Raw genomic sequence first — 13,774 nt, forward strand, 5'->3', positions numbered from 1 at the left:
TCCCTCCTTCTGTCATAATCCTGCACTAATGAACTTTCTATGTATCTGGTCTCATCTACCCCAGACTCTTGGCTTTTGAAGGACAGAGGTAGGGCCTAATGATCCTTTCCTCCCGCTACCCAGCCCAGGTTTGACATAGAATAGGCATCTGATAAGTGTTTGATGATTGAGTATCAGTAAGGATGCTCTCAAATTTGATGTTTTCTACGTATGTAGAGTTAAAAATACATTTAAGAAAAATAAAAATAATAATAGCTTTCCTTTCTTGAGTATTAACTTTGTAGCAGGAGGCACTGTGCTAATTTTTTTTTTTTTTTTTTTTTTTTTTTACAGGCATGACCTCATTTAGTTTGCTAAATGATCCCGTGAGTTACCCTGATTGTCTCTTTACAGATGAGAAAACCAGGGCTTAGAAGGGAGGGGAACTTGCTGGAGGTAGAGAGATAACAGGACCAAACCTGGCCCCCTGATTCCAGGCTGGGGGAGAAATGGGGAAGTGAGAAGGGGAAGGAAGATGACCAAGCCAGGGGAAGTGTGTTTGGGAGAGAAAGGGCAGGATGAGGAGAAGGACATTGAAAATGCACAAGAGAGGCAGTGAGGGCAGGCGAGGAAAGGAAGAGAAGGGAAAGAGAGAAGGAAACTAGGAGACCAAGTTGGAAAATAAGCAGGACATAAACAAGAGGAGAAAGGGAAGAAGTGTTCCCACCACTTTAGAATTTTGTGGTAACAGCTGTGTGCCTAACAGAATATAAACAGACTTCAGTGTCGACATGACAACTTACAACAAAAGCAATCTGATATACATTATATGGGAAATAGAATAATTTATTGTTGAGGCATGGTAATTAGATATAATTGGTAAGCAGTTTATAAATTTGGCTGTGCTAACCATCACTTTGACAAACACATACACAGACTGGCTTAAGTTTTTTTACTTCTATTTTTGCCCAATATCTACACTCTGTAAGCCTTACAGCTGTTTGCAGCTGTCAATATGATTAAAACATCTATACCTGATTCACTTTGCTGTACAGCAGAATCGAACACAACATTGTAAAGCAACTATACTCCAATAAAAATTAGTTAAAAAATAAATAAAACATTATCTATACCTCCTACCCTCACGTCACACTCAGAGCTGCACACATGTAGGACTGAGGCCTGGGCTTATTCCTTACCTTATCTCTCACTGGTCTAACCTCCCAAGGCTGAGATTTCCCTTTTGCATCAAGATGTCCCTTCCCTGGAGTCTTAGAGCTGTGTTTCATCTCCCACCCCTCATCCCTTAGAGACCTGGAACAGGGGGCTCCTGGGGAATATTCTTGGACTGGTAGGCAGGGTTGCCAGCAGATATGTCTGCAGGGTCACCATGTCCAGAGGTGGGAAGACTCACTGAGGCTTTGCTTTTCAGCCTCTGGGAACCTAGGGCCAGAGGGAGGAAAGGGGCAGGGGCAGGACCAGAGAAGGTAGAGGGCAGCAGGAGGAGAGAAAGGGCTGATTCCCTAATCCTGCCATCCCACTTCCCATCCTCAGACCCCACTGTTACTCAGCAGATGGGTTCTCCATTGTTCACCTAAGCCTTCCAGACAGCTCCCCTCCCCTCCGCTCTTGGTGGGTCAGTCCTCTTGGTGGGTTGGGTTGAGAGGCAAGTGCCTTAGTGAGAAATATGAAGGAAAGTCAGGGAAACAGGGAAAGGAAACTGAGAGAGTGAAAGCTGAGAAAAGGGGAGGGAGTAGGAGGAGAGAGGACAGATGGGGAGGAAGGAAGGAGGGGGAGGAACCACATTCTTATGGAGTGAGCTGTATTTACATGTATATTTATCCTCGAAACAGCCCTGAGAGGAAGGAATTATTACCTCTATTTTACAGATTCGGGGATTGAATCTTAGGAAGGGTAAGTGACTTGGTCAAAGTAACACTAGATAGAAGGTAACTGAGCTAGGATTGGGATCTGTTATCCTAAAATTCTCTCCTGTACGTTACAGTGTCTCCGAAGAGGAAGAGAAGGCAGAGTTGGGGAAAGAGGGAGGCAAGCAGAACAGAACGGAGACTGGAGAATAGACGGGTGGGGGACAGGAGGTCCTCACAGGGGCTGAGGACTGGGGTTGGGCTCCTTGAAGCTGTGTGGGACCTTTCCCCCTTGGCCCATCTTGTCCCTGAGTCCTGAGAACTGGAGAGGACCCACTGCTCAGAGGACGTAGAGGATGCCCCTGCGGGGACACCCCAGCTCCTCCCTTGACCCTGAGTTGAAGCCAGGCCGAGGGGGGGCTCCCTGAGCAGCACTCTGGGCAAGAAAGGAGAGCTGCCAAGAATCTGCCTGCGCTACTCTCTGGCTTCAGCTACTCCTCCTGTCTCTTCCCCCGCTGTCCTGGCCCCTACCTCTTCCCTTTCTTTCCCAATCTCCTCTGATTCCTTTGTCTTCCTGTCGCTCTCCCTCATGTTTTCAATCTCTCTTCCCACTGGTTCTGTCCCCTTAGTTTATTGCCACAGCCCTGGCTCCCCACTGTAAGCACATCTTCTCTTTAAAGCCTCATTACCCATTCACACTTAACCTCCTTTATTTTGCTGCAGAATGTCTGACAGGGGTTATACTCAACTGTCCTCAATTCACCCTAATGTTTATATAGACATTTTGCCAGGGGAAGTTCCGAGGGCTGCCTTCAAGATAACTGTCTAACGAGCATTTTCATTATGTGTTACTGTCCCCAACAACCTGTCCAGGTGTGTTCTGAGGCTTAGAGAGCTTACTTGCCCTGGATTCTGTAATGCTAGTAGAAAAAAGCAGGAATCCAAGGTCAGGTTGTTTGACTCCAAAGGACAAGCTTGCAGCCACCACATCCTGCTGCCCCTTGAGCAGGTCAGCAGGCTGTTCCCTTGGTGGCTGGTTGGTGAGTTTGTTATGGCTAGAGTGGGTCATATGTCCTGCAGACTTTGGACCGTAAGTCAACAGCATACCAAAAACAGAGCTACCTTTCTGGGGAAGACTAATATTAGCTCAGGAGACTGATGATCTAGAGTAAGATGAATGACAATTTATTCATTGAAAATGTATAATATAACTGTCAGGAGGACCAGAATGTTCACTTCAGCATGCATGACTGGTGTATTCTTCCCCTGTAGGCAGACTTCTGGGGGAAAGCAAGTTATTATCAGTAGGTTGCTTGGTGATCGTGGAATTGGAGCAGGGGGAATTAACTATAATAACATGATTGTTGAATGGCCTCTGATCATTAAAGAGAATCTCCATTTTAATCTTTGGCTTAAAGTGTTGAGTCACCTGCAGCCAGGTGTACCCATTTTCACTATAAGTAGGGACCTCCTTGAGGAATCATAATATGACCAGTATGCACTATTCTGCTCACAGCTGCTTAAGTAGCATTTCCAACTTGGATGTCTTGTTATGTCCTCAATCTCAAGGTATCTGAAACCAACTTCTTATCTTCCCTAAACAAATTGGAGTTTTCTCTTTACTTTGCCATTTTTTCCATTCAAAGAATTACTTTCTGTGACCAAGATTCAAAACCTGAACTTGAAATGTAAAAAACCCCAAATTCTTCATGCAAGCGTCACTCTCAATCTTTTCCAAAAAAAGTACTCACTTAAATGAATTAATATACATAAAACACTTAGCTATTATTTTGGTTACATTTACCTCTCTTCCTACTTTCCCCAGACCTGTCTTTCTTGTAAAAACCCGCTAAGACTTTCACACAAGAAAACCACCATTTTAATCCCTTGCATAAGATGAAGGCAAGGGAAGATAAAACCTATTTAGCAACTTACCTTTTTCTATTTCTTCTGCTTTGGGGTGATTTCATAAAAGGAGGAATGTTTTTATGTAAACAGTGTTTGCTTCAGTACTTGCAAATGTTGAATTTCAAAATCCTAAGTTCCTACTTCTAGAGCTAGATTTCGTTTTAACAAATCCTTCTTTGTCACCTGATTTTTTTTTCAGTGTATTTCCGTAGACCCTCACTGATCTGAAAGTTCAATAAAAGTTGGCTTTTTCTTTACCCTGACATCCTTTAGAGGTGGAGCGAGTGTCAGCTGGGGTATTTTGGTGAATTGATAAGTGTACAACAATAAAAGGACTAAATTTTACTTCCTCAAATTTACACTAGAATCTGCTACATTAGTATGAATCCTCCATTAAATATACCTGGGTTGCTTCTATTAAAAGGAAAAGACTGGATTGCAGGAAATATGGACTTGAATCCTTAGTTTTTGTTGTAACCACATGTGTTAGAGAGTAAAAACACTTGAATAAGATCATTAATAAGAAACACTTTTCACAAACCTTAGAGAAATATTGTTTAATTCGTACAACAGTAATTATATTATCACTCTGGATTAAATATGAAATAGAGAATATTTTCTACAAAAATAAAAATGGCTAAAATTTAAAAATGAATTTATTCATTATTTTAAAAATAAAAGGTTTGAAAGATACTTTGGAAGATGGTATTAGAGAAATTAAAAGCAAGGAAATAATTGTGTGGTTTAAAGGTGATTTTAGGAAGGATATGGTTTTGCTTTATGTTTAATTGTCTAGGGGCTTTTAAAGTGAAAAGTGCTTATAGGAAGATCTAAAATAAGAGACAGAAGGGTTTACATGGATATTTTCTCTTTAGTTACCTTTATATTACACAAATATATATTTAAGTTCATCCTTTGTTTTGGCTATCTGTTAGTGCTAATCCCTCAAAGCAATCTAGCAAACCAATAAGGAGAAAGAAAGAAAACGTTGGCCAGTGGCCGGTACTCGTAATAACTTCCTGAGAGATTGAATTTCTTTCTTCTGCCTGCATTCTCATTGCCACCTGTCAGGGTGGAGAGTCCCTTTTGCCGTCCTACTTAAAGAATCATTCTTCTTTTCACCAGCTCGAGGGACTCTGAGCCCATGAAAACAGAATATGTTTACTTGGTCTCCAGAGAGAGTTTTCAAGCCCTAACAAGTTGGCTTAGAACTTGCTGATGAGCCTTAACCCTCTGGCCAGATGGGGCCACCAGGTCAAGGTGTCATTGTCACAGAATCCATTCATCCTTCTCCATGTTGCCATTTTGTATTGGTTGTGACTATTTGTTGGAACAAAGATAGTCCCTCATGGATAAAAAACCGGCTTTTGTCCATGTTATTTCTCACAGAAAGCCTTTTCCTCAAAAAATCCTTTTTGTGCATCTTCTTTTAGAGCCAGAGTGCCTCCTCTTGCCCTTCTACCCCAAGATTTGCAAATTCCTTCTCCTTTCTTTTGCTCTTCAGTTTGCCTGCAACACACTTCCTATTACCAACCAAATACTTCTCATTTTTTGAGGTTCTTCCTAGGCTGGAGGTGGGGGATGCACAGGACGATAGGGACCAGCCAGAGGTAGGGAGCAGCCAAGAAAGCCATGATGGTTCCCAGTTTGGGAAGATCTAAGATGTTCTTGAACTTGGGGTTGGGGTCTAGGAAGGGATAGTTGCTGAAAGGGAAATGCCTTTTAGCATCTGGAAGCCCTTGCTTCATTCCTCATAGACACTGAGAACATTAATCATTCTTTCATTTAGCAAATTTTTATTGAGCACTGCCACATGCCAGGCGTGCATTAGACACTGAAGATACAACTATGGACAAGACAGATCGGGTCTCTGCCCCACTGGAGTTTGTAGACTAATGGGAAAACAGCCAATATAATAGGCAAATACATTCTATAATGATAAGGGCTCTGAAATGGGAAGTTCTGGATTCTATGGGAGCACATAGGAGGTGCTCTTACCTCTGATTTGGGAGACCAGTGGAGAACTCCTAGAGGAAGTGATGTATGAGTTGATATTGAAAAGATGAGTACAAGTTAGTCAGGTGAAGGGGCTGGCGATGGGGTTAGATTATGACAGGCAGAGGGAAGAGCATGTGTCAAGGCCCTCAAATAGAAAGAAGCTGAGTTATTTCTGTAGTATAGACATGGGGGGTGTGGTGCAAGGAAGAATGGGGGCTGTAAGGAGAGTGATGAGAAATCAGGGTAGAAAGACTAGCAGTGACCAGGTTGCAGAGGGACCAAGGAGTCATGCTGCAATTTGATCTTTTTTTCTAAGGCCAGTGGGATGTTATTGAAGGGTTTTAAGCAGGGGTGTGATATGATGCCATTTAACTTTTATAAAGATCACTCTGGCTTCAATGTGGACCCTAGTCTATGGGTGGCCAAGGCTGGAGCGGGGAAACCTGTTAGAAGGAATGCAGGGGAAAGCAGTCACTGGTCAGCAAGCATGTGCTAGAGGCATCTGCTGCCTAAGACTGGGGTAGGGGGAGCAGTGAGGAGGGGGCGGGGGGGATTGTTTTAGGCAGCCTTGGTGGCAGTTGGTAGAAGGCATGGGAACAAGAACAGAAGAGTTATTGATGGGTTATATTTGAGGACCTATCCCTGCTTCTAGCAGCACCTGGCAGTAGTACTCCCATCTTGTTGGATTCATCAGTTTTAGTGACTGGTTCCTGGAAAAGCAGTGGGTTTTACAAAGTGTTGTTGGCCCTATTTGTCAGGGGCACCCCAAGGGTGGCTATTCCCTCAGTGGGCTGCTGCTTTTCCTGGAGGTGGTGAAAGGGAACTCATGAATCTGGGAGCACAACAGAGAGAAATATTGATGGTTTCAGGCCTTTTAGACACTAGAAATTTGTAATGCAACAGTATGTGTTGATGAAATTCCTCTGTATCCTCCTTTCTTGTAACTGCTAAGCCATAAGCGCTGCTCTTCCTCTTTTCTGGTCTCCATATGACTGACCAGCTTCTTCTTTCATGGGTGTTTAATGCATCCTGTCACACCATGTCTTTGAGCAGGAACAAACAAGTCATTTCTCTTTCTAACCTAAAGAGTATGAATTCAGAACCTCTGCCTACCCTGTCATGTGTTTGCAAAGGTGCTTGAGTTCATTTCCATGGTCCTTTGGGTTCTAAATGTTGAAGTTATTTGTTTGCCCTTTATTTATTCACTCTAAATCCTTAATAGAGTTTACCATGTGAAGGAAATTAGACATGTAGGGAAAAAAATAAAAGATAATAATGACATTATTTCTGCCCCCTATTTATTTATTTCTAAATAATTTTTTTTCTTCCAGTTTTATTGAGAAATAATTAACATACAGCACTGTATAAGTTTAAGGTGTACAGCATAATGATTTGACCCACATCATGGAATGATTACTACAGTAAATTTAGTGAACGTCCATCATTTCATATAGATAAAAAAATTTTGAAAAGTTGTTTTTCTTGTGATGAGAACTCAGGATTTATTCTCTTAATGACTTTTATATATAACACACAGCAGTGTTAATTATATTAATCATGTTGTACGTTACATCCTTAGTACTTACTATCTTCTAACTGGAAATTTGTACATTTTAATCACTTTCATCCAATTCCCCCTCCTCCCACCCCCTGCCTCTGGTAACCACAAATCTGATCTCTTTTTCTGCGAGTTCGTTGTTTGTTTTTTGAAGTATAATTGACCTACAACACTATGTTAGTTCCTGGTGCACAGCACAGTGATTGCATATTTCTGTACATTACAAAATGATCATCATGATAAGTCTAGTTACCATCTATCACCATGCAGAGATATTATATTACTATTGACTATATTCCCCACACAGTACATTTCATCCTCATGACTCATTTTGTCACTGGAAGTTTATACCTCTTAATCTCCCTATTTCACTCATCCTCCCTCCCCCTGCCCCCCTCCCCCACAACTACCTGTTTGTTCTCTGTACCTATGAGTCTGTTTCTGTTGCGTTATATTTGTTCATTTGTTTTACCCAGTAAGTGAAATCATACAGTATTTGTCTTTCTCTTATTTCACTTAGCATAATACCCTTTAGGTCCTTCTGTATTGTCGAAACTGGCAAGATTTCATTCTTTTTTATGGCTGAATAGTATTCCATTGCATATATACATCACATCTTCATTATCCATTCATCTGTCAATGGGTACTTAGGTTGCTTCCATATCTTGGCTATTGTAAATAATGCTGTGATGAACATAGGGGTGCTTAATGCCTTTTTTTAAAAATAAATTTTATTTATTTATTTTTGGCTGCATTGGGTCTTCGTTGCTGCGCGCAGGCTTTCTCTAGTTGCGCTGAGCGGGGGTTACTCTTCGTTGCAGTGTGCAGGCTCCTAATTGTGGTGGCTTCTCTTGTTGCAGAGCGTGGGCTTCAGTAGCTGCAGCATGTGGCCTCAGCAGTTGTGGCTTGCAGGCTCTAGAGCGCAGGCTCAGTATTTAATAGCACATGGGCTTAGTTGCTCCGCGGCATGTGGTATCTTCCCAGAACAGGGCTTGAACCCATGTCCCCTGCATTGGCAGGTGGATTCTTAACCACTGAGCCAAAAGGGAAGTCCCTCACTGTAGTTTTGATTTGCATTACCCTGCTGATTAGTGATGTTGAGCATCTTTTCATGTGTCTGTTTGCCATCTGTATGTCTTCTTTGGAAAAATGTCTCTTCGGGTCTTCTGACCATTTTTTAATGGGGTTGGTTTTTTTTTCTTTGATGTTGAGTTGTATGAGTTCTTTGTATATTTTGGATATTAACCCTTTATCAGATATATCATTTACAAATATCTTCTCCAGTGCAGTAGGTAGCCTTTTTGTTGATAGTTTCTTTCACTGTGCAAAGCTTTTTAGTTTGATGTAATTCCATTTTTTGCTTATGTTTCCCTTGCCTATTTCATGCATGTGTGTGTTCGTGTGTATGTATGTATATATAGATGTGTGTGTATATGTATATATATATATATATATATATATATATATATATATATATATATATATATATATATATATATTCTTTTTCAGATTCTTTTCCCTTATAGATTATTACATACTATTAGTATAGTTCCCTGTACTATACAGTAGGTCCTTGTTGGCTGTCTATTTTATACATAGTAGTGTGTATATGTTAATGCCAACCTCCTAATATAACCCTTCCCCCACCCTCTCTCCTATTTGGCAGCCATAAGTTTGTTTTCTGTGTCTGTGAGTCTCTTTCTGTTTGGAAATAAGACCATTTGTGTCTTTTTTTTCTTTTAGGTGCCATATAGAAGTGATGTCATATGACATTTGTATTTCGCTGTCTGGCTTACTTTACTTAATATGATAATCTCTAGGTCCATCCATGTTGCTGCAAATGGCATTATTTTGTTCTTTTTTATGGCTGAGTAATATTCCACTATATATATATACACATCTTCTTTATCCATTCATCTGTTTATGGACATTTAGGTTGCTTCCATGTCCTGGCTATTGTAAATAGTGCTTCAATGAACATTGGGGTTCATGTATCTTTTCAAATTATGGTTTTCACTGGATATATGCCCAGGAGTGGGATTCCTGGATCATATGGTAGTTTTATTTTTAGTTTTTAAAGGAACCTCCATATTGTTCTGCATAGTGACTGTACCAATTTACGTTCCCACCAACAGTGTAGGAGGGTTCCTTTTTCTCCACACCCTCTCCAGCATTTATTATATGTAGACTTTGATGATGCCCATTCTGACTGGTGTGAGACGATACCTCATGGTATTTTTGATTCGCATTTCTCTAATAATTAATGATGTTGAGCATCTTTTCATGTGCCTATTGGCCATCTGTATGTGCTTTTTGGAGAAATGTCTATTTAGGCCTTCTGCCCATTTTTGGATTAGGTTGTTTGTTTTTGTGATATTGAGCTGCATGAGCTGTTTGTATATTTTGGAGATTAATCCTTTGTCCGTTGATTCATTTGCAAATATTTTCTCTCATTCTGAGGGTTGTCTTTTCATTTTGTCTATGCTTTCCTTTGCTTTGCAAAGCTTCCAAGTTTGATTAGGTCCCATTTGTTTATTTTTGTTTTTATTTCCATTACTCTAGGAGAGGGATCCAAAAAGATATTGATGCAATTTATGTCAAAGAGTGTTCTGCCTATGTTTTCCTCTAGGAGTTTTATAGGATCTGGCCCTTACATTTAGGTCTTTAATCAATTTTGAGTTTATTTTTGTGTATGATGTTAGAGAATGCTCTAATTTCATTCTTTTACATGAAGCTGTTCAGTTTTCCCAGCACCACTTATTGAAGACTGTCTTTCTCCATTGTATTCTTGCCTCCTTTGTCATAGATTAATTGACCATAGGTGAGTCAGTTTATTTCTGGGCTTTTTATCCTGTTTCAGTGATCTATATCTCTGTTTTTGAGCCAGTACCATATTGTCTTGATTACTGTAGGTTTGTACTATACTCTTAAGCCAGGGAGCCTGATTCCTCCAACTGTTTTTCTTTCTCAAGATTGGTTTCACTATTTGAGGTCTTTCATGTTTCCATACAAATTTTAAATTTTTTGCTTCTAGTTCTGTGAAAAATGCCTTTGGTAATTTGATAGGGATTGAATTGAGTTTGTAAACTGCCTTGGGTAGTATGGTCATTTTGACAGTATTGATTCTTCCAATTCAAGAACATGGTATATCTTTCTATCTGTTTATGTCTCCTTCGGTTTCTTTCATCAGCATCTTATAGTTTTTGGAGTGCAGGTCTTTTGCCCTGTTAGGTAGGTTTATTCCCAAGTATTTTATACTTTTTGATGCGATGGTAAATGGGATTGTTTTCTTAATTTTTCTTTCTGATCTTCCATTATTAGTGTATAGGATTGCACCAGATTTCTGTGTATCAATTTTTTTTTCCTGAAACTTTACCGAATTCATTGATGAGCTCTAGTAGTTTTCTGGTAGCGTCTTTAAGATTTTCTATGTATAGTATCATGCCATCTGCAAACAGTGACAGTTTTACTCCTTCTTTTCCAATTTGTATTCTTTTTATTTCTTTTTCTTCTCTGATTGCTGTGGCTAGGACTTTCAAAACTATGTTGAATAAAAGTGATGAGAGTGGACATCCTTGTCTTGGTCTCAATCTTAGAGGAAATGCTTTCAGTTTTTCTCCATTGAGTATGATGTTAGCTGTAGGTTTGTGGTATATGGTCTTTATTATATTGAGGTAGGTTCTCTCTATGCCTACATTCTGGAGGGTTTTTATCAGAAATGGGTGTTGAATTTTGTCAAAAGCTTTTTCTGCATCTATTTAGATCATATGGTTTTTATTCTTCAATTTGTCAATGTGGTATATCACACTGATTGATTTGCAGATATTAAAAAATCCTTGCATCCTTGGGATAAATCCCTCTTGATCATGGTGTATGATCCTTTTAATGTATTATTGGATTTGGTTTGCTTGTATTTGTTGAGGATTTTTGTGTCTATGTTCATCAGTGATATTGACCTGTAATTTTCTCTTTTTGATGGTACCTCTTTGTCTGGTTTTGGTATCAGGGTGATGGTGGCCACATAGAATGAATTTGGGAGTGTTCCTTCCTCTGCAATTTTTTGAAATAGTTTCAGAATGATAGGTGTTAGGTCTTCTCTAAATGTTTGATAGAATTCACCTGTGAAGCCACCTGTTCCATGACTTCTGTTTGTTGGGAGTTTTTAATCACAGATTCAATTTCCATACATATAATTGGTCTAGTCGTATTTTCTATTTCTTCCTGGTTCAGTCTGGGGAGATTGTACCATTCTAAGAATTTGCCCATTTCTTCTAGGTTGTCCTTTTCACTGGTGTATAGTTGCTTGTAGTAGTCTCTTATGATCCTTTGAATTTCTGTGGTGTCAGTTGTAATTTCTCCTTTTCATTTCTGATTTTATTGATTTGGGCCCTCTCCCTTTTTTTCTTGATGACTCTGGCTAAAGTGTTATCAATTTTGTTTATCTTTTCAACTCTTAGTTTATTGGTCTTTGCAGTTTTTTCTTTGTCTCTATGTCATTTATTTCTGCTCTGATCTTTATGATTTCTTTCCTTCTGCTAACTTTGGGTTTTGTTTGTTCTTTCTCTAGTTGCTTTAGGTGTAAGGTTAAGTTGTTTATTTGAGATTTTTCTTGTTTCCTGAAGTAAGCTTGTATCACTATAAACTTCCATCTTAGAACTGCTTTTGCCACATCCCATAGGTTTTGGATTGTTGTGTTTTCATTTTCATTTGTCTCTAGGTATTCTTTTTATTTCCTCTTTGATTTCTTCAGTGATCCATCAGTTGTTTCATAGCATATTGTTTAGCCTCTATGTGTTTGTGTTTTTTGCATTTTTTCTTGTAATTGATTTCTAATCTCATAGTGTAGTGGTCAGAAAAGATGCTTGATATGATTTCAGTTTTCTTAAGTTTACCAAGACTTCCTTTGTGGCCCAGCATGTGATCTGTTCTGGAGAATGTTCCATGTACACTTGAAAAAAAGGTGTATTCTTCTGCTTTTGGATGGAACACTCTATAAATATCAATTAAGTCCATGTGTTCTAATGTGTCATTCAAGACCTGTGTTTCCTTATTGATTTTCTGTCTGGATGATCTGTCCATTGATGTAAGTGTAGTGCTAAAGTCCCCCTCTATTATTGTATTACTGTCGATTTCTCCTTTATGTCTGTTAACATTTGCCTTATATATTGAGGTGTTCCTCTGTTGAGTGTATATATACTTATAATTGTTATATCTTCTTCTTTGATTGAGCCCTTGATCATTATGCAGTGTCCTTTGTCTATTGTAACAGTCTTTATTTTAAAGTCTATTTTGTCTGATATGAGTATTGCTATTCCAGCTTTCTTTTGATTTCCATTTGCATGGAATACCTTTTTCCATCCCCTCACTCTCAGTCTGTGTCTCTAGATCTGAAGTGGGTCTCTTATAGACAACATATGTATGGGTTTTATTTTTGTATTCATTCAGCCAGTCTATTTCTTTTGGTTTGAGCATTTAATCCATTTACATTTAAGTTAATTATTAATATGTATGTTCTTATTGCCATTTAAAAAAAAATTTTGGATTTGTTTTTGTAGGTTTTTTTAATTCCTTTTCTCTTTTGTTCCCCTCTCTTGTGATTTGATGACTATATTGTTGTGTTTGGATTCTTTTTCTTTTTTGTGTGTATATCTATTATAGATTTTTCATTTGTGGTTACCATGTGGTTTTGATATAGCAGTCTATATGTATACATGATTGTTTTAAGTTGCTGGTCTCTTAATTTCAAATGCATCTCAAATATCCTGCATTTGTGCTCTCCTCCTCTCACAATTAATGTTTTGATATCATATTTGTGTGTAGATGATTTCCTACCCTTACTGTATGTTCACCTGTACTGGTGAGCTTTACCATTCTGTAATTTTCCTGTTTCTAGTTGTTGCCTTTTCTTTTCTTTTTAAAGAGCTCCTTTAGCATTTGTTGTAATGCTCGTTTGGTGGTGCTGAGTCCTTCTAGCTTTTGTTTGTAAAGCTTTTGATTTCTCCATCAATTCTGAATGAGAGACATGCTGGGTAGAGTAATCTTGGTTGTAGGTTTTTCCCTTTCATCACTTTAAATGTATCATGCCACTCCCTTCTGGCCTGTAGAATTTCTGCTGAAAAATCAGCTGATAGTCTCATGTGGATTCCCTTGTATGTTATTTGTTGCTTTTCCTTTGTTGCTTTTGATATTTTCTCTTTGTCTTTAGTTTTTGTCAATTTGATTACTATGTGTCTTGGCGTGTTCCTTCTTCAGTTAATTCTATACGGGACTCTGCACTTCCTGGACTTGGGTGACTGTTTTGGGAAGGAATCACTTTTGGTACTTGAATAAAAGGCAGGTAATGGAGTGTCACCTCTGAGATATTCTGATTCACAGGGTTTTGGATATATTCGAAAATTTGGCTCCATTTTAATGCCCAATTGAATGTCACACTTGTGCTTACCTTACATTGTTCCATATAGCC

At 39.0% G+C, this 13,774-nt stretch overlaps 1 protein-coding gene across 7 annotated transcripts in view; it reads left to right on the plus strand.

The window, feature by feature from the left end:
- The window catches only part of ATP8B4 (ATPase phospholipid transporting 8B4 (putative)), a 314,688-nt gene that overhangs the window by 73,533 nt on the left and 227,381 nt on the right, over positions 1 to 13,774 (plus strand). For 2 of the 7 annotated variants that reach the window (XM_082452994.1, XM_082452993.1), the window contains exon 1: positions 1,416 to 1,893. The exons of 3 other annotated variants lie outside the window; for them this stretch is intronic. The gene's annotated coding sequence lies outside the window, so the exon portion shown is untranslated. Of the gene's footprint in view, positions 1 to 1,414; positions 1,894 to 13,774 lie in introns of those variants that run through there. 2 more of the 7 variants (XM_082452989.1, XM_082452992.1) reach the window with 2 other exon arrangements.

This window comes from Balaenoptera physalus, assembly GCF_965194825.1.
Source record: "Balaenoptera physalus genome assembly, chromosome: 2".
Taxonomy (NCBI): Eukaryota; Metazoa; Chordata; class Mammalia; order Artiodactyla; family Balaenopteridae; genus Balaenoptera; species Balaenoptera physalus.